Source organism: Chlorocebus sabaeus, chromosome 23, assembly GCF_047675955.1.
Source record: "Chlorocebus sabaeus isolate Y175 chromosome 23, mChlSab1.0.hap1, whole genome shotgun sequence".
In the NCBI taxonomy this organism is placed as follows: Eukaryota; Metazoa; Chordata; class Mammalia; order Primates; family Cercopithecidae; genus Chlorocebus; species Chlorocebus sabaeus.
In genome coordinates, this window is record NC_132926.1 from 15,345,239 (window position 1) to 15,365,624 (window position 20,386).

At 36.9% G+C, this 20,386-nt stretch overlaps 1 protein-coding gene across 1 annotated transcript in view; it reads right to left on the bottom strand.

The window, feature by feature from the left end:
• LOC140709957 (teneurin-2-like) overlaps positions 1-20,386 on the bottom strand; it is a 395,171-nt gene that overhangs the window by 288,287 nt on the left and 86,498 nt on the right. Inside the window, exon 2 of the mRNA XM_073010538.1 lies at positions 13,230-13,343. The gene's annotated coding sequence lies outside the window, so the exon portion shown is untranslated. The remainder of the gene's footprint in view (positions 1-13,229; positions 13,344-20,386) is intronic.

A 20,386-nucleotide genomic window follows, 5' to 3' on the forward strand; every position in this document is an offset into this window, starting at 1 on the left:
TTGAATCAGACTTCTTTTGCAGTGATGTATCCTTATAAAAATGCTTGCCATGAATGCATAAACCTTAGTTTCTTCATCTTTAAAATGGGAATAGTCATAACATCTGTCTCATAGATTTTTGTAAGTATTAAATAAAATAATACATGCAAACAATGTTACATATTGCCTAGTGAATAGTAAACACTCAATAATGTTAGTAGAGGAAAGGCCAGTATAATCATTTTTAGTTGAGTATTAATAATAATTAGAGAGCTTTCCAATTATCTATAAATATTCTAACAATAGAAGTACACTTTCTCAGGCTACTTAACAATCACTATCTTGAGTGTCTGATCCCAAATATAGGCTCCAAACATCAAATGAAGGACTGTATTTCGAACAACAACTGGAAATTGTATCCAGATTTTTGATTCACCTATTTCAGCATCTTTGCTTTACAAATTCCTCCCCTTTCATTCTGAGCTCCCCTTTCATTTTGAGCTCAATCTAGGAAAGAATAAAATCACCATGGTGACAACTGCCCCCTCTTTAGAGCATATTCAAATTTATGTTGCGCTTTCGTGAAGCTGCTGTGTCTTGCCTTTACGTTGTCTCCTGGAGTCACTCAAAGGCAGAGGAATTTCTTTATTACTGCAGGTAGCCTTCAAGGATGCAAAAGAGTAATTTGGAGATCTGGAATTGCAAATTTGATAATAAATAGTTCTATCATATTTGAATTGGGCAAATTATGTACTCGGGCCCTAATGTTACAGGCATCGTAGGTAACGTGAATAACACTTATTTAACAAAAATGTATGTATCGTAGCATTTTTTCCCCCTGGAGTATCTGGTCAAGACATTCATTGAATGAGTGTCACTTATTCAGAAAGTTGTCATGCATTATATCAGTTAGGGCTTTGATACTGACATAATGCCAATGGACCAAACAAATTTAGGTCTTCCCGCTTTTTAATAAACATCATGCCACTTTGAGTTGTGCTGCAAAATATTGCTGTTTCACTGTTGCATTCCACTTATGCAGGAGATAGAAGCTGAGAAAAAAGTCAGGTGAGGCTGGCTGAATAACAGAAGTTTAAGGGAGTGCCAAAGTGATGACATAGTGTACCATGCAGTGTTGTGGGAATTAAATGAGATAATATATGTTTAATCCTTAAAGGAGCTGGCCCACGGTATCATGTGGTCTCCACGTGCTGGCTATTATTAAGTTCTGTAATTTATTATTATTGTTGTTATGGTTGCTGCTCTTGTTGTTACTGAATGTCAACATTTAGTCTAAAATATACCTACATTTTGGGAAAATTCTCAATCTGATTTTTGTGTGTGTGTGTGTGTGTATATATATATAAAACTAAAATGGCTTTTCAAAGCAATCCCAAAACACAGAGCTTATAGGTCTTTAGAGCCAAAATCTTGGATACACAAATGCACATTCAAAATATTTTTCAGCAAAGGCAGAGAGGTTTTGTTTGATAAATTCTTCTTATCACTGTGCAAGGAACTCGAGAAAGTGTGATGTGGCATCCCTGGTTACAAAATATCTATACCAAAACATAAACATCACTACCATTTCTTATATCTGAATTAGGAAACACACCAACAGCAGAATTATTTTATAAATGGCTAATTTCACACATCCCAATCTAAATTGATGACTTTCAGTATGTGATTTATATAACAAGGAAGCTCTAGGGGGCTAGACTAGCACCCTCAGGTAACTTTTCTGAAAGATTTCCCTTGACATCCTTAACTTTGAACACACATGCATGCACACACACAGTCTAGAACAGAATTATTTGTCTCATGAATCATCCTGCTCCGTGTCCTGTTAAAATACCAGTGTCACTATGCGGAGGCATAATCTTTTTGCTGTGGAATGCCCCACGGCTGGCAATCCATAAAGACTGCTGACGAGTCAAACTGATTTGTTCCCTCAAGGAAACTTGGTAGGCAGTTAACATTTCCTCTCCGGAAGCCCCTAATGGTCTTCCCAAGAGTGACATCCATGTGCACATTGGGCCTCTTGAATCAATTTAATATCTCAATTTGTGCTACCAGCATTTCACTTGACAGTGGCAGGTCTCCCAAGCACTTCTACAATGACACTGCTGACCTCGTTTAAGGTCATACATCTATTAAATTTGGAATTAATTGCCTTTTTCTATGTCAGCCCCATCCAAGTTCTTAGATGTAATCACACAAATCTAAAATGAGCTCAGTGAAGGACGCTTTGTGGACAGCACTTACTCATTCATCCAGAAAAATATTTATTGAGCACCTACTACGTCCCAAGCAGTTGGCGAAGCAGTGGAGATTTAGTAATAAGGAAGCCAGCTATGGTAGCTGTCCTCCCAGAGCACAGATTCATAAAGTGGGAAGGCTGAATAAAATTGGCTAGTCCAAAAAGATGTCTTCCTTGAATTTAAACCACAGAAGAAGTGGCCACCCATTACCCTCATCTGAGTGCTGTGGTCTAGGGGAGTTTTCCCCAAGGAGCATCAGCAGACCAGTGCTGCTTGTGTCTCACACATTTGCATTGCTTTCTGGTGAAAGGACAAAAAAAGAGAGTTTTACCAACCTTATGTCCCACTAATTATTTATGTAAATCTTTCATTTTGGTCACAGTGGTTACTCCCTAGAGTTTGCTATTTGTGTGTGTGTGTGTGTGTGTGTTTTGCCAATTTCATACACTGCAATATTTCCCAACCATATTTCCAGCATTGCCTTTCCAATGGCCACTAACAATTACTACTGGCATTATTCCTTATTGTTTGTATGGATCTTGATACATTTTTAAAATTATTTTTTAAAACACTATTTTTAAAGTCAATTATAAAAGACGTAAACATTTTAAAAACAATTTAAAGTCAATTACAAAAGACGTAAACATTTTAAAAACAGTATTATTTACTGTAAATAGAAATCCCAACACTTTGGGAGGCCGAGGCAGGAGAACCACGAGGTCAGGAGATCGAGACCATCCTGGCTAACACGGTAAAACCGCATCTCTACTAAAAATACAAAAAATTAACCTGGCGCGGTGGTGGGCACCTGTAGTCCCAGCCACTTGGGAGGCTGAGGCAGGAGAATGGCGGGAACCCGGGAGGTGGAGCGTGCACTGAGCCGAGATCGCGCCACTGCACTCCAGCCTGGGCGACAGAGCGAGACTCCATCTCAAAAAAAAAAAAAAGTAATTGTAAAAATAATTTAATTTTTAAAAAGCTCCTAATTTTAAACTAGAATCTACTGGCTAATAAAAGTTCTTATCTGAGCCTACTTCCTTTTTCCTAAAATAGAGGTATTAGCAAGTTTAAGAGAGTTATTAGAGCATAGTAGTTGCAAACTAAGATACTCTTCTTGAAGTAATGACTGTGTCAGAAGAAATTTGAAAACAGAATATCTCACTATGGCTACGTGCAGCGGCTCATGCCTGACCCCAGCCATTTGGGAGGCCAAGGCGGGCAGATCACCTGAGGTCAGGAGTTTGAGACCAGCCTGGCCAAACTACTCTACTAAAAATGCAAAAAAAAAAAAAAAAAAAAAAAAAAAAAAAAATTAGCTGGGCTTGGTGGCAGGCGCCTGTATGCCCAGATACTTGGGAAGCCAAGGCAGGAGAATTGCTTGAATCCGGGAGGCGGAGGTTGCAATAATCCAGATCGCACTACTGCACTCCAACCTGGGCGAGGGAGAGAGACTCCATCTCAAAATAAATAAATAAGTAAATAATAAGTTGAAATAAAAATAAAAAATATCTCACCATTCTGTTAATCATTTAAATGTCTTCCCGTACCACTATTGATATGCATTTTGCTTTTTTGGTAATAATGCTGTAGTAATAATAGTAGTAATAAGAAGAAGAACAAAACATGATAATAGAATGCTCACTTTATGCCCAGCCTGTTATAAGCGCTTTCACACATAATACTAATTGATTCTCCTAGCACACTATGAGGAAAGCACTTTTACACTCATAGAGCTGTCGAGTTTAAGAGCAGTCACAGATTGAACCCAGGTTCTAAGTCAAACAGACCTTGTTCCCAGCTTGACCGTCTACTTTGCAACGCTGGGCAAGTCACTTTAACACAATTCTGCAGAAGAAACTGAAACGACGAGGGGCAAGAAATAAACAATCTATGCCTGGGATGAGGACTTAGTAAGTAAGAAAAAGAACAGAAGAATGGTCTTTGAATCTTTCTGCTGCCATTCACTAGCCGTGTAAGGCTGGGAGGCTGTCTACTATCATCTGTGAAGTGAGATCATATCAATTGCTGCATAACATCGTGGTCAATGTTTTCAAGTGGCTGCCGTGAAAGTCTAACTCAGTAGCGGGCAGGTAACAGGCCTTCAATAAGCAGGCCTTATTATTCTGCAGTGTGCTTAGCAAATCCCTATTTACAGCTCATTCTGCACCATTCATTCTTTCAGATGCTTTCTCCTTTGCATTCTGCCTGCAATAATAACTACAATAACTCTTTCCTCTGAATTTCATATTATTTATTTTTTAAAGAACCGACTAGTTCTTCCAATGTAATTGAAACTTTTAAAAAGCAAAAAAAGCTTAGAAACTTTTAAAAAAAACATTTATATTATTTAACTCACTATATTCTCCTAAAAGGCACACAAAGGACACTTAGTAGATTACTTTTTAAGTTAATAATGGTATGAAATGAGAAAGGTTATGTCAGCAATACCCAGGAAGCAATACCTTCTTGGATCATAAATATCTTGATTTATGATCCAAATGAAAGTGAAAAAAAATCATGTCTTTTGTTTTCTAAAGGTATGTTTTCCCCTTTATGTTGGCTGTCCATAATACTTGATATAAATAGCACCATCTTCTGCTTGAAGATATTAAATCTTTCCCATAAAAATAAGATATCTATATTGTTGGTAGGAGTAGAATGGCTTAACATCCAAGATAAACTTCTCAATTTGATTAGAATGTGTCATATGCTAATATGTGATCAGTAACGTAAAATTATGGTAGAAAGTCAGAAAAATATACGAAAATAGCATAGGAAAATACAAATGCTCCATTCCCTCTCTTCCCAGAAGCAACCACAATTAACATTTTCTGGTATGTCCTTTCTGCCTTTTTAAAAAAATGGTCTTTTGGTACATTTTTAGTATAACGATACTAGGATTGGGTTACACATCCTTTTAAAAACAATATAGGAAGGTATTTTTATACTCTTACATATTATTTGAGAAGATACATTTTTCAGGAATATCTAGCACTTCGACAGTTGGATGTCATTATTCAATCAAGCCCTTATTTGTAGAATTCTAGGTTGTTTTCAAATTGCTTCTATTTTATTTTATATATTTATTTACTTATTTATGCATTAATCTATTTATTTATTTTAGCATCCCGAGCAAAGGCTACCCACGAGAATCACAGGAGCAGCTGTGAGAAGCAAGATCACACAGAGGTGGGGTAAGTGTGCACAAATGGCAACCACACAGTGCCAAGGTGAAGGAGTGGAAGAATTGTTCCTATTTCAAATCATTCATTAAGTAACATCTTTTAAATATATCTTTCTATCCATGTTGGTTCTTCTCTTAGCATAAAATGTTAAATGTGTAATAACAGGTTCAAAAGTTGTAAGCCTTTTTAGATCCTCAGTACTTCTCATTCCCATAGAGAGTGGTTAGTAATTCCCCACACCACACTGTCACCAACACCAAGGATAATAGGAAAAACATCTGATAATTTGCCTAGAAGACCAATACCGACATCTTATCATTTATGGACTATTAAAAACATGTTACTTAATCATCTAAAGAGAAGACCAATATTTTAGACACCTATCCCAGTTATCTTCTACTCAATTTATAAAAAGTATTTACAAATGAAAGATGCTGCATTTGTGGAAGGTAACCAGTAAGATACGCAACATTTACTTATTTCAAGTTTTAACCTTGAATCATGCAGGACCAATGAAAAGCTATCTGTCTGAACTTCAATTTAATCCACATATAACTATGTTCGTTATACTGTCATCAGGAACATCCTTTAAGACGTAGTTGTAGAAGGCCCACTGCTGGATTTAGTTTACAGATGATATTGGTTGTATTACAATACCTTTTCATATGAAGGCTCATGTGAGAAATTTCTATCAGACCTAAGCATTAGAGAAATCTTTGTTTCCTCCAAGTAGCTACAGTACTTCTAGGCAACATAGATATATCAAAGGAACACATTTCAATTTGGGCTTTGTTTAGCAAGAAGTTCAAAGATAAACTTTATAAATCCACTTCGAAAATTATGTTAAGGCATTTCATATACCTATGTGAATTGTCTTAATATTATTATGTATATACATAAAATATAGTAATATATATTAGGCCAGGTGTGGTGGCTTATGCCTGTAATCCCAACACTTTGGGAAGCCAAGGCGGGTGGATCACCTGAGGTCGGGAGTTCGAGATCAGCCTGATCAATATGGAGAAACCCCATCTCTACTGAAAGTACAAAATTAGTCAGGCATGGTGGCTCATGCCCACAATCCCAGCTACTCAGGAGGCTGAGGCAGGAGAATTGTTTGAACCTGGGAGGCAGAGATTGCAGTGAGTTGAGATCACGCCATTGCACTCCAGCCTGGGCAACAAGAGGGAAACTCCATCTCAAAAAAATAAAAAATAAAAAAATTATATATATATATATATATATAGTATGTGTATATATAAATGTATATGTGTAAATATACATATGTATATGTGTAAATATATATGTATGTATGTGTAAATATATATGTATGTGTATATATAAATGTATATGTGTAAATATATGTATATGTGTAAATATATATGTGTGTGCGTGTAAATATATACGTATGTATGTATGTAGAAAGAGAGGGAGACAGAGAGAAAAAGACAGAGACAGAGAGACATTCTCTTTCTGGATTCCATATTTGTGAATTTGCCCATGGACTAAAATTTATTTGAAACCCCAAAATAGACACTAATAGCATTTTCTTGGTCGTTGATGGACATGTGCAGAGGGCCAAAATATTTGAATAATCCAGCATGCATGCTCCAGCTGAGGGGTAACAAGGTGACGCTCTGCCTTTTTTTTTTTTTTTTTTTTTTGAGACGGAGTCTCGCTCTGTCCCCCTGGCTGGAGGGCAGTGGCTGGATCTCGGCTCACTGCAAGCTCCGCCTCCCGGGTTCACGCCATTCTCCTGCCTCAGCCTCCCGAGTAGCTGGGACTACAGGAGCCCGCAACCATGCCCAGCTAATTTTTTTGTATTTTTAGTAGAGACGGGGTTTCACCGTGGTCTCGATCTCCTGACCTTGTGATCCGCCCGCCTCGGCCTCCCAAAGTGCTGGGATTACAGGCGTGAGCCACCGCTCCCGACCAACGCTCTGCCTTGTTTCAGCTCTCACACTGCAAACAAGTGTCTTTTTCCCTCTCTAGGTAGTCCCAAGTTTTTCAAATTTTGTGCTGTTGGTGATGTCACTGTCTAACACGGCCCCCAAGCATGGTGCTGCATGCAGTGCTATCTAGAGATCCCAAGCACAAAAAGGCTGTGCTGGAGAAGCTTTGCTCAGGCAAAAGTTGTAGTGTATTGACCATGACTGCAATGTTAAGAAATCAATAGTTTATATTCAATAAGATGTCTTTAAACAGAAGCACACGAAAAGCAAGGTTATGCATTGATCTGTTGGTTTGTTGATGAAAATGTTGTGACCAGAGGTTTACCATTTCCTAACTCTATTTCCCAGAGGAGCAATAGTATCGTATTTGCTAATTCTGTGTTCATGGAGACTTTACGGAACATTACTGTTGTGAATAACAAGAATTAATGGTATTTATTTACTTTCTCTATATGATTGTAATATTATACCCATACTCCTTATTAACATGCCCGCTTTTTTTCTTTTTTCTTTTTTCTTTTTTTTTTTTCTTTTTGAGATGGAGTTTTGTTCTTGTTGCCTAGGCTGGAGTGCAATGGCACGATCTCTGCTCATCGCAACCTCCGCTTCCCGGGTTCAAGAGATTCTCCTCCTTTGGCCTCCCGAGTAGCTGGGATTACAGGCATGTGCCACCATACCTGGCTAATTTTGTATTTTTAGTAAAGACAGTGTTTCTCCATGTTGGTCAGGCTTGTCTTGAACCCTCGACCTCGGATGAACCACCCATCTTAGCCTCTCAAAATGCTGGGATTATAGGCGTGAACCACTGCACCCGGCCCAACATTCCCACTTTTGTAACCTGTGCTCTATTGACCTGAGTATGGTATGCATGTACACACACAAACATACCCACTCAAAGACCTTAACTATAATCCTTTTACTTACTTATAGTTTAGATTATATATAATTATATTTAATTTATATTAAATTAACATCTAATAATTTTTTTATCTTTCAGTGTTCTAGTCAAAATAGATTTATAATTTATTTTTCTTATATTTTCTCAACACCTAGTTAAAATGCTTGATTTTGCCCAAATTCTATTCTATTTGCTCCTCCTGCTTTGCATAGTTCCAATGATACAACAAACACCTATGGACTACTTTGCCTTTTTTATAACTGTTTTGCTAGTAAAGTGAGCCATTCAAAGAGATTCCCTCTCAGTTTTCCAAATGAGCTACCTAAAATTTTCAGTGATGTTTTATAATTATTTTTCTTAGTTCATATTAGAAATACCTTATTGATTCATACACTAAAAGGTTTGTAAACCAAAATCTACATCCCAATAGTAGTTGACAAACGTAAATGAGAACACTTTTCTCACTTCAGCATAAGTGACAATGGGAATTTAAATAAACAATGCATGATTTTAAAATACGTAATTAATTCTTATCGGATCATATTCTTTATGATAATGTATGTCTTTTTCTAGAATAATCTCATTATTTTCTTGTCCAAAAAGTCCAAACAATAGATTAGTATCTGGAGTAACAGACTGAATGACAAAATATGGTTTTCCTCCCCACCAGTTGTACAAACTTGAGAAAGATATTTAACCTATTGGGAGCTCAGTTTTCAGGATTAAAGAAGACTTTACTTTTGATGGCTAAACAACATAACTTATGCTAAAAAGAAAAAAAGTTTAAAAATGGTATATGGCATATATTTAATAGCTGTTCCTTTTTCCATGTTCCCATGATAATTGTTACATTTAAACACCACAGGCATCCTATATTAGTTCTAGTTACACTAAGTTCTATTTTATTCTTTACATTTCCAAGAAAATATTTTGTGAAATATGTAGTACTACATGACTTGATGGGATGAAACGTGAAATATTTAAAGAAAACCTGTTGTAAATCTCACAATATTAAGAAGCAACTCAGGCATATAGTGTAGTTTAAAAAACAGTTCAGACCAGGCATGGTGGCTCATGCCTGTAATCCTAGCTCTTAGGGAGGCTGAGGCATGTGGATCACTTGAGGTCGGGAGTTCGAGACCAGCCTGGTCAACATGGTGAAACCCCATCTCTACTAAAAATACAAAAATTAACTGGGCATGGTGGCGCATGCCTGTAATCCCAGCTACTTGGGAGGCTGAGGCAGGAGAATCACTTGAACCTAGGAAATGAAGGTTGTAGTGAGCTGAGATCACACCACTGTACTCCAGCCTGGGCAACAGAGAGCGAGACTGTGTCAAAAAATAATAATAATAATAATGAAAACCAAACAACTCAAAATGCACTTGTCTTAAAGGTTAGCTGTTGAGTATTAAAGGGCGTTTCTATGCTGAAAAAAAAACAAAAAGGAAAAAAGAGCTCAGTGTAATACTTTCAACAGGATGCTAATAATTTAAGTATTTATATGGAAATGGATTTTATACTAGAGAAAAAATGTGTTAACCTTATTTCTTAAAAGAGACTCGGTCACTTATATATTTAGTACACAGCGACTCTTATGAACCATTTAAACGGGAAGAAAAGCGAAAATGTCAGCTTGTATTCTACTGATGGGGAGTTAAATCCACACATCACACCACAGCAGGATGCACTGCCTAAAACATATTCCCTATTTAGGTATCTTGATTTTCTTCAAACTTCTCCCTAAAGTATGGTTTCATTTTAATAATATCTGAAAAATAGATGCTTTGTTTAACTCTTATTAAAGGCAATCTTTAAAAGTATTCGGATTTTTTCCTATGATTTTTCATTGTCTTTCTCTTTTATCTTCACATTTTAAACAGCGAAAAACAACAAAAATCCTATTTTTAGTGACGATGAAAGAAGCACTTCTTGCATTTCATCCTATTCTGGTTGAAAGTAGGTACGACTGCCCTAGAACTATAAGGATCTACATTTATACCTAGTGTTTTCTCTGAATCCAACATGGAATAAAAACCACTCTATACACAACTTCATTAAGCAAGAGAAGCCATATGGAAATGTTTAAGGTAGATCCCTGGCCAGAAAAGCTGTATACCTTAGGATACTGCCTCTTAAAAAGCAAAGAGAATAGCATTTAAAACTTCAGGCATAAGCTTACATGAAAAGGAAAGAGCCAGCGGTGGTCTGGGAACTGAAAACCTGGGAAAAGATTGGCTTATGTTTATAAAGCCCCTTATTGCCTGGCAAAGCTATTCTCATTTATTCTACTAGGGCTCAGAATGACACTCTAAATGAGCAGCAGAGGGCAAAAGCCTTGCAGGGTCCTTTTGCAAGTAGGTGGGTATTTCTTGAAAACAGGTTCAATGAAACGTAATGCCAGGCAGTTAGCACGAGGAAGTTTTTCTAAAAGTTCGTCGTAGGTTTCTGCAAGCCAGGCCTTGCATCAATGACTGGCTTGTTATTTAGCCATAATTTGAAACATTTTTGGTTGCAATAGTGAATTATGAAAATACTGCCCTAATCACATTACGGCAACACGTTATGAAAGAATTGAATGAATGTGCAGGCCAGCTTGTTAGCCAGGTCACTGTAAAACACCTGAGAACTTAGCAAGCTGTTCAAGCTTTCATCTTCTAAACTTGAGATTCTGAGATTTGCTTTTATTCTCAAGGAAGTTCCCAGAACCATGTAACCTTTCCTTTTTCTTCCCGCATCCCCATGCCATTCCTTACCATCCTCTGCCCACTTTCCCAATCACCATGCACCAAAACACCATCTTGTTACATTTTACCAGAAAACTGAGTTAGAAGATTAAATTAGATGATGAAGTTAGGATGATGAACCACAAAGAGAAAAATAGGGGATGGTTGTTGGGTATAATGGGGAAACCCTCTAAGAAGCCTCAATGAAGGCTTCATTCACCATGGCAGGCTCCATTCTACCAGGTTCTCCCCCATGAAACTCTCTCTCTAAGTCTGTAGTTTTCTGGTCTGTTACTTGCTGGGAGAGGACAGATGGGTTAGCATAGGATATGCCAGAGTCTTGTGTCTGTTTCACCATACGCCTTCCTATTTCTTCCAAAATTGACAACTCAGCATTTATAATGGATTTCCTAACCACTTGGTTAGAGTTCGTTAAGAACAATAGCAAAAACAGACCCAAGCTTCTACAACAGCAAGTGGCACCAGGGGATGTTTCTTTCCAGGAAAGAATGGCACCTGGTCTGTGAACTATTCACCTTGCCTTCTAACCAAGGCAGGGTTGCACAGCCAGTTTGAAGCTGGCCTCCAAGACACTGGGAACAACTATTCTTCAGAGAAAAGTAAGGTGTGCTGAGCACTGCTTATTAAATTGAATGCCTGTATCAGAAGGAAAACACAATACAATCCTAACAGAACTGCTACCACTCTAATGGAAGATTCTCCCTGTTCAGGCTGCACATCCATGAAAACGTATGGAGCCAGCAAAAAGAATGTGAAAAATTAGCCATGGTAGACAGGTAGATTTCAAACATGTTGCTTGGACTTCAGTTTCTTCGCCAGCAAAATGGAGCTAGAACTGCTGTCAACATTCGTTTATCCCTAACTATTTGTCTAAATACTGGGCTAGGTAGTTTATTGCATCATCTCATTTAATCGTCACCACAGCTTCATGAGATTCCCATTCAGGAATTATATAATCTGCTCCTCATATACTTTCTAAAGTGACTGTTTCAACCAGGCTGATTATTGTACTATGAACACCTCCATCATGATCATGTCTTCACCTTGTCCTTATACCGTTTCTACTTCCTCAACTGCCTAAGACGTAGTCTTCACTAATGTCTCATTTTCACAGAAAAATTTCTGCTAGGAATGAAGAAGAAGAAGAAGAAGAAGAAGAAGAAGAAGAAGAAGAAGAAGAAGAAGAAGAAGAAGAAGAAGAAGAAGAAGAGGAGGAGGAGGAGGAAGAAGAAGGGGAGAAGAGGAAGAGGAAGAGGAAGAAGAAGAAGAAGAAGAAGAAGAATGATTTAATCCAGATCTATTTTCCACTGGTTTGTCTAATTATGAGTTTTTAATATCTCCTCTTACACCTTATCCTTAACCATAAAGTCTCTATATATACTCAGTTTACTAAAAATATGGTGTAGCTGATGTTCTAGCTTAGTCAGATGTCACGACTTCAAATTAAAATTGCATGTGCATTAATGGTCCTTATAGAACCCTTTAGTTGTTCCACCCAAAAATGAGCCATCTTGGCAGGATTTGATCTGTGAAAAGATAAAAGCAAGCTCTAAACAGCAGAGGACCAGAGAAAAGTGGTTGTAGGTATCTTAAGAAAGAACCTGAGAGAAACATTTGATATGGAGGACCAGATGACGTCGAAATATATGGAGAACACCAGTTCAGGGGCCATAAAAGCAGAAATGATTTAACTGGGAACATGAGAAAAGCTTAATGATTTTCTCTTTGCTTGCTGTCTTATGGCCTGTATAGATTAACAACATTTAACAGATTAAGAGGGCCAAGTTTTTCCATCCAAAAGGCCTTTGCACTCTACGATGTGATGCTATGTAACCTAGCTAATCACAACCAGCACGTTTTATTTCTATGTGCAGATAGCTAATAAGAAAACTGTGGTGACCAAATTATTTGGTGGGGTGAGGTGCGGGGAGTCACAGGGGGATCTATCCAGGTAGAAAAGAGGCAGATATGCAGCTAAATAATTGAAAAGTCATTCAATTGGGTTGGGAGGGGGAGAGACAATAGCAAATTTCAAAGACAGAAAATGGCAGTACAAATTACTTTTGTCCACAAGAAAAAGAAAATCCTTTTCTGCACAGAGCTGGAAAGGCCCAATTTTGCACCCTGTATGAAAGCACTTTGATCAACAATGCAAACACAACTTGAGGCAGAGCAAAACACAAAATTGTAACTATGATTCCACTCACCAAAAGGGTGGATCTTCGATGTACAATTCAGCTAGCTTTACAGGAGTGCTCCACAGCAAAGCCAAATGACGAAGCAAGCCCGAGACCGCTTAGGCAAGAAAAAGCTGGATGTAACTGTTAAAATGAAAAAGAAAATAGGTAAGACCCAAATGAGCACATAAAGCAAACCCCCAAAAATGCAAATGAATACCATACATCTTCAAAATGTAGGAAAGTTGGAATTAGGAGCTAAATGAACTAAATTGCACTCCTTATCTCTTGAAGAATATCTTTCAATAGAGGAGTGTAAAATACGGTATAAAACATATTGATTAGTTAAGTCACTCTGATTATGGCACACTATTACTATTAAGATACATTATCACAATTATGGAATATCTATTTGTTATCCTTCAAAGTTGATGCAGTTTATACTACAAATGCAGAAATACACAGTATTAGAATGAGAGAATAGTTCAGACGCATCTTTCTAGCAATATACAGACCTTATGTTTGCTCTTCAGATTTACAAATAATTTATTTCATCTTAAAATGTACAGTTTGCTCATCCATACAACTTAAGTATGATTTTGCTGACTTTTAAATTTAAATATTTACTGGCTAATACCATTGTCAATAGCATGTGGGGTATATCATATAACAGGAAGGTCCCAGTGATCCCAACACAACTTGCTCTGAGCAAATAAGTTTAATCATCTGAAAACTGGAATATAATAGCCCCTATTTCATAGAAGGGTTGCAAAGATAAAATATAAAATTCCATGAAAGCATGTGGCACAGTGCTCAGCACATAATACTCCTCCAATACATGTCTGCTGTCCTTGTCACTGTTGTTACCACCATTCCAAGGCTACATGTCTCAACTTCATCAACAGACATGTTGGGTTCACCTCCTAATGACTGACGCCTTTGTACAAAGCAATTCCCTGCCCTCCCCACCAACCAAGGCCAAAAAAGGCAACACATCAAACTAAACTTCACCAAGACATCATTAAGTGACTCATTAAGTTCCTCCTCCTCTGGCAAGTAAAACTGGAGCAGTGACGAAGTGGAAGAAAAAAGAGAGGTTGAAAAACGGGAGCGACAATAATTGAAAACAATTAGCTCTAATTTCTCTGTTTTGCTCAAGTCATTCTCATCTTGGATGCTAAATGTATTCCTCCACATGTCAACACAACGAGCCCCGCCTTGTCTGGCCTGTCCAAGGCAGTGTGTAGGATTCCCTAATGAGCTGGGAAGCACCAGCTTGCCTGAGCCCATCTTGAGTGCCTCTGTCCAGCCACAGCTGCATACTATATTCTTAGACACCCTCCTTACAAGGTCAAGCAGCAATTTAAGACTGATGGCTGCATCTTCCCAACCACTCTGAGAAGCCCTTCTGCCCTCCACAAAGACACCTGACAATCTGGAATAAAAGCGTGAGTGCTAGTATCCTGATCTTCCAGACGACTGGGGGCGGGGGGCTGGCGGGGAGCGATTCGTCAAAATGCAGTGGGGAGAATGGAATTAAAACCATAGCACTCTAGGATTTGGATGATCTCCTTCACTAATAAGCACAACCGCATTCAATGTCCCTTCAATCCTCTGAGCCACAATCTTCTTATCTGTAAAATGGGGAGCCAGTGCCTACCACAAAACTGAGTAATATCAAAAGAAGATGCTTCTGGCACACAACAAAGGATAATTACCATCTATTTTTACTTTCCTTTTTAAGCTAGTTTCCTTATTATTATACGTTACCTCGGTATATGATTATTTGAGAATGGTAGATATAGGATTGACTAATCAAGATTATGTGTCTTTAAAAGACAAATTCACAAGACTAGACAAAACTGTAAGACCTTGTGTAAACTTGCTTTGTTTTGTTTTACTTTTCAAGTCTTCAACTTGGCAAGCAGAGCCCAGCAAAGGAATATGGTTCTTTGATTCCCTCCTTAGAAAAACTGCAGCCTTTATTGTCTTTGTATCACACAGCTTTAGCACTTAATTATATCCTACCTTGGAATAATTAGGTGTCCTTATAATCAAGTCTGTTTACTCACTTGTGCAGTTCTGATCCTTTAATCTCTCTTGAATATTAGTTTGTAATGCTATTAAGAGCCACAATTTAACAATTTTATTACTAAATAAAATTGCAAGAATATTTTGAAGGAGTCCCACCAATGGGTTGAATTTAAAAAATTACTTTTATAATTAGGAATAGTACAAATGTATAAAATAATTATGCCTGACAAATAGAAGCACATAGGACTTGTGTGTCTTCCCACCGACTAACTGTGAGGCCTTGGCCAAGTCACTGAACTTCATCTGGGACCTGCGTGCAGAGGAATCTGTGGTAGGGTCAGATACTTGTCTCAGCTAGATCACCAATTTAGTCTAAAGATAAGAATTACCTATAGTAACAAAACTAATAAGATGACTGTCCATTTTAGGCAATATAAAAATGTTCGGTGCTTAGTTAATCTAGGTAATGTAATTATAAATGTAAAACATTTCAAAGCCTGCTGCTAAAATATCAAAGACAAACCAAGCATGATCTGTGTACAGTAGAACACTGGGTACAGTGTAATGATTGAATAACCAGGTGCTGCAGTTCAACTGCCTGGTCTTCACACTTGACAGAAACACTTAACAGTCATATGATCCTAGACAAGTTATAATCCTCTGTGTTCCTTGGATTCCTCCTGGCCAAGATAGGGATAATAACAATAATAATAATATCTAACTCAAAGGGTTGCGGTAAAGATTATATAGATTATTCACTTAACACAATGGCACATAATAAAAAGTAGCTGTTATTAATATTTATTATGATTAGTGAAATAGAGTCACATAAAAATCCACAACTTTCCAAACTATCAGACTCACACCATATTTTGTTATTTGCATCATAAATATTTGTCAAATGAGGCTGGGTGCGGTGGCTCATGCCTGTAATCCCAGCACTTTGGGAGCCCGAGACGGGCAAATCAGGAGGTCAGGAGATCGAGACCATCCTGGCTAACACGATGAAACCCCGTCTCTACTAAAAATACGAAAAAAAAAAAAAAAAAAAAAGATTTAACCAGGTGTGGTGGTGGGCGCCTGTAGTCCCAATTACTTGGGAGGCTGAGGCAGGAAAATTGTGTGAACCTGGGAGGCGGAGCTTGCAGTGAGCCGAGATCGCATCACTGCACTCCAGCCTGGGCAACAGAGCAAGACTCCAACTCAATAAATAAATAAATAAATAAATAAATAAATAAATATTTGTCAAATGAATACATGAGAAAGATTTTTTGACTAGTATATTTCACTCATCAAATATTCAATAACAAATGGTGCACACTTTAAGACAGTACATTTAACAAATGTTATTTACTAGGTTTTCATCTACATTAAGATGTATCAGATAAAGCTTACATGTTGATGGAAACTAAATACCTTATTAATTAAATGACAGAACTAGGCAAACTCAAATTTATAGTTTTTCTGAAATAGAAATTTCTGTTACAGTTCACATGTCAAATTTTCTGTGACAACAATGCGATCTGATTATTTTCAAGCTTATTTTTGAAAATTTTTTAGCATCATTTTAAAACTATCTAAATGGTTCAGCTAAATAAAAAGTAAGTAAACATCATTCAAAATCACATCAGCCAATGATAACCACTGCTTACACTTTGGTGAGCATCCTTCTAGACATTTCTCTATAAATAAATTCACCTGGAATAGACAAAATTGTGTATAAGTAGGACTATGCTATACATTGATTTTTATTTCAAAGCTTTTTGTCTATTGGAAATGTACTTTCTGGATTATTGATGCCAGTTAATCTGGGTCCCCTTTTGATTCAATCAAATTATTTTAACTTTCCATTTAATATTTGTAGAAAATTTGAGATATTCAAATACCTTATTTAAAAGTAGTATCAGATGAGCAATTTAAAACAATTAAACATTATTGACATTTGGGGAAAATTTTGGAGATTCTTTAATTTGCATCATTTAGATGAACTTTGCTACCATTAAACACATAAATCAGAAAAATTAAGCAAACACCAGACTACATATCTTACACAAATGCCACAAATGAAAGCAATATAGAAAAACCTATAAAAATCCAGACAATAGGAATAAAACTTGCAAGATGTTGTTATCTTCATTCAAACTACCAGCTCCCTTAATGGAAATTAAGTTTATAGGCTTAAAAGAAATATTAACAATTTTCCCTTTAGATATAAAGAGAATGATATTACAATGTGAGGAATGGGAGATTAGTAAATGCAAATTAATTGACTTCTTTCTAATGAATAAAAATACAGATTTCACAGACATAAAAATACGAGCATATGAGTTTCATTCCACACAGCAGAAGAAAATGAAATGATGAGTTCAAACAAATGAATTTCAGAATACTCAAGCCATTTTGCATTCTACTGTTCATATAACTGTTTTAGAACTTCAGTCTTATTCCAGAAAGAAATATTCTAAGTCTGAATAACAGATCTCTATATTACTTACTACAGAAATTTTACAATGAGGCATTTGGACCCACAATAAAATAATTTTATAACAGAAAATTATTACTTGGTCTGTATACACCAAAACCAGTCAACTAATATTATTCACTCATTTATTTGAGAAATATTTAGTTGAGTGATGATTACGTATGCGACACCACTTCAAGCTCCAGGTCTGCACTGTGTGATACAGTAGCCACCAGCTACATGTGACTGATGAGCATTTGAAATGTGAGTATTCTGCAATGACATGCACTGCAAGTATAAATTACATACCAGATTTGACAGATTTAGTATAAAAAATGCAAAATATCTCAATGACATTTTTACTTTGGTTATACATTAAAAAGATAAGGTTTGGTATCCCAGGTTAAATAAAATATATGAATACAACTAATTTCACCAGCTTTCCTCTCTCTTATTGTTTATCATATGCCTACTAAAAATTTAAAATAACACATGTGGCTCACATTATTTTCTACAGAACAGCCCTTTCCTAGGCGATACTGGTGGTGAACAAAGAACACAGACGTCCTATGTATTTATGAAGCCTGCATGATTGTGACTGGGCACTAATGCTGTTTAAGGACCTGTGTCACATGCTAAGGAAGGTATATTCAAATATAAGCTGCAAGCCAACCCATGCAATTTTGCCATCTACTATTAAACTTCAGAAAGACACATCAAACGTCACTTAAGAACAGTGAGGCTGTTAAATTCGAGCAGCCTAAAATACAACTCTTCCTTAGGTAAAGAAGTCTCTCTACTAAAGTTATGATTGTTCAATGCACCTCACTTTCTTTATCCTGAGGAAAGCGTTTGACCAATGTGCTGTGGAGAACCTACCACTGTGCTGTGGATGTGGTCCTGAGGCTCCGGAGGAAGGAGAAGGATGTCACATTTTATTTGCTTACCATGGCAAATTTGCACAGTGGAGCAAGTGGCCTCATCACAAATGCTATTTGAAATTCATTGATATCCTCAAGCTAGCCAAGTTGGATCTTAGGAGGAAAGGGCTGGGAGAAAAATATTTCAAAACATCCAGAGGCTCCTGAAGCCTCCCTCAGGATCTGAAGGTCCACTGTGGTTATGACAAATAGATTAGAGAACTGTCGAGTGTATGTTAGAGATGAATGAGCAGAGCATAGTCTTTGGTGATCCTGACCAACATCATAAAGAAATTATGGGCAGCCAAAGAGTAATGAAAAGATATGCTTAGAATAAACTTAAAATAGCACACCTTGATTTTTTTATTATATGTTTTATTCACTCCAAAACCACTTCTGTTCAAAAAAGTGTCTTATTCTTGTTAAATGGAATCTTGGAGTTTCCACTCTTTAGGACAGCATTTTAATTAATTTAACTCACCCTCTCTTTCATCCAGAGATTTCCACAATAATCTGTCAAATGTTGGCATGACTTTGCTCAGAATACGTGGCTTCTATCTTAAAGATGCACCAAGCCAATCAAAACACAATCATATTTTCAACATTCAAATGCAGGATCTGTGACAAAGCTTATGTTCAAAGGCTTCAAAAAAAGGAAAAAAAAAATCTGCAGAAGTTTAGAAAGATATTCTACGTAATATCGATTCATTAAGCAATTTTGAAAGGGTCAAATCTTATTTTACTTAAGGGATATCTGGTACAGAAATTACTGAAGTTTTATAAAATATGCATTCTCTCCCTGCTTATTTTCTGAATGAATAAATATGAGACCAATTTTATACAGAATCATTTCAACTTGAACTAATAATTGTGTATTGCATGCCTAGAATAATGTTTGTTTCAGATGAATACATATAAAAAGGAATGTAAAAGAAAACATTAAATCGGTCACTAATTATAATTAATTCATAGATAGTTGAGATTCATTTGCTTTTGCTAAAGTATATAAAATAGTACTCATATAGAGGCTTAGAGTGCAATCAAATGAGTACTAAATCATATAAGGACTGTTTTCATTTACCGAATGGCTTAGAATACAAAATACCATTTTCGAAGAAAAATTAGTATAAGCAGAAACCTGTAGGTCTCACCAGAAACTGTGAATCCCTTGCTGATTATTTTCTTTATTTTGAGGGATGTACATGGCTCATTTTCAGGAAATCTGAAATCATTAACAAAAATTAAAAACTGCCAAAAGATGTTGCTTGGGATTTGATTTGCATTGAAACATTCTGGGACATTTGATTTGTTCATGAAATACATAAGGAGATACATAAAATTCTCATCATCTCTTTTTTTTTTTTTTTTTTTTTGAGACGGAGTCTCGCTCTGTCGCCCAGGCTGGAGTGCAGTGGCCGGATCTCCACTCACTGCAAGCTCCGCCTCCCGGGTTCACGCCATTCTCCTGCCTCAGCCTCCCGAGTAGCTGAGAATACAGGGGCTCGCCACCTCGCCCGGCTAGTTTTTTGTATTTTTCAGTAGAGATGGGGTTTCACCGTGTTATCTCATCATCTCTTTTTAAATGTGCATGGATAGGAAAGAACCCATGGAATAAGGATGCTTGTTAAATCATCAAAAGAGTCTGACCTTTGTGTATGGAAGCTGGCTCTCCTTAACTAAGGCCCCATCCTACTCCTTGGTTTGGTAATATAGTAATTATGATATTTAACCTTTGTCCATGAGAAACTTATTTAATTGTTGATCTGATCCCC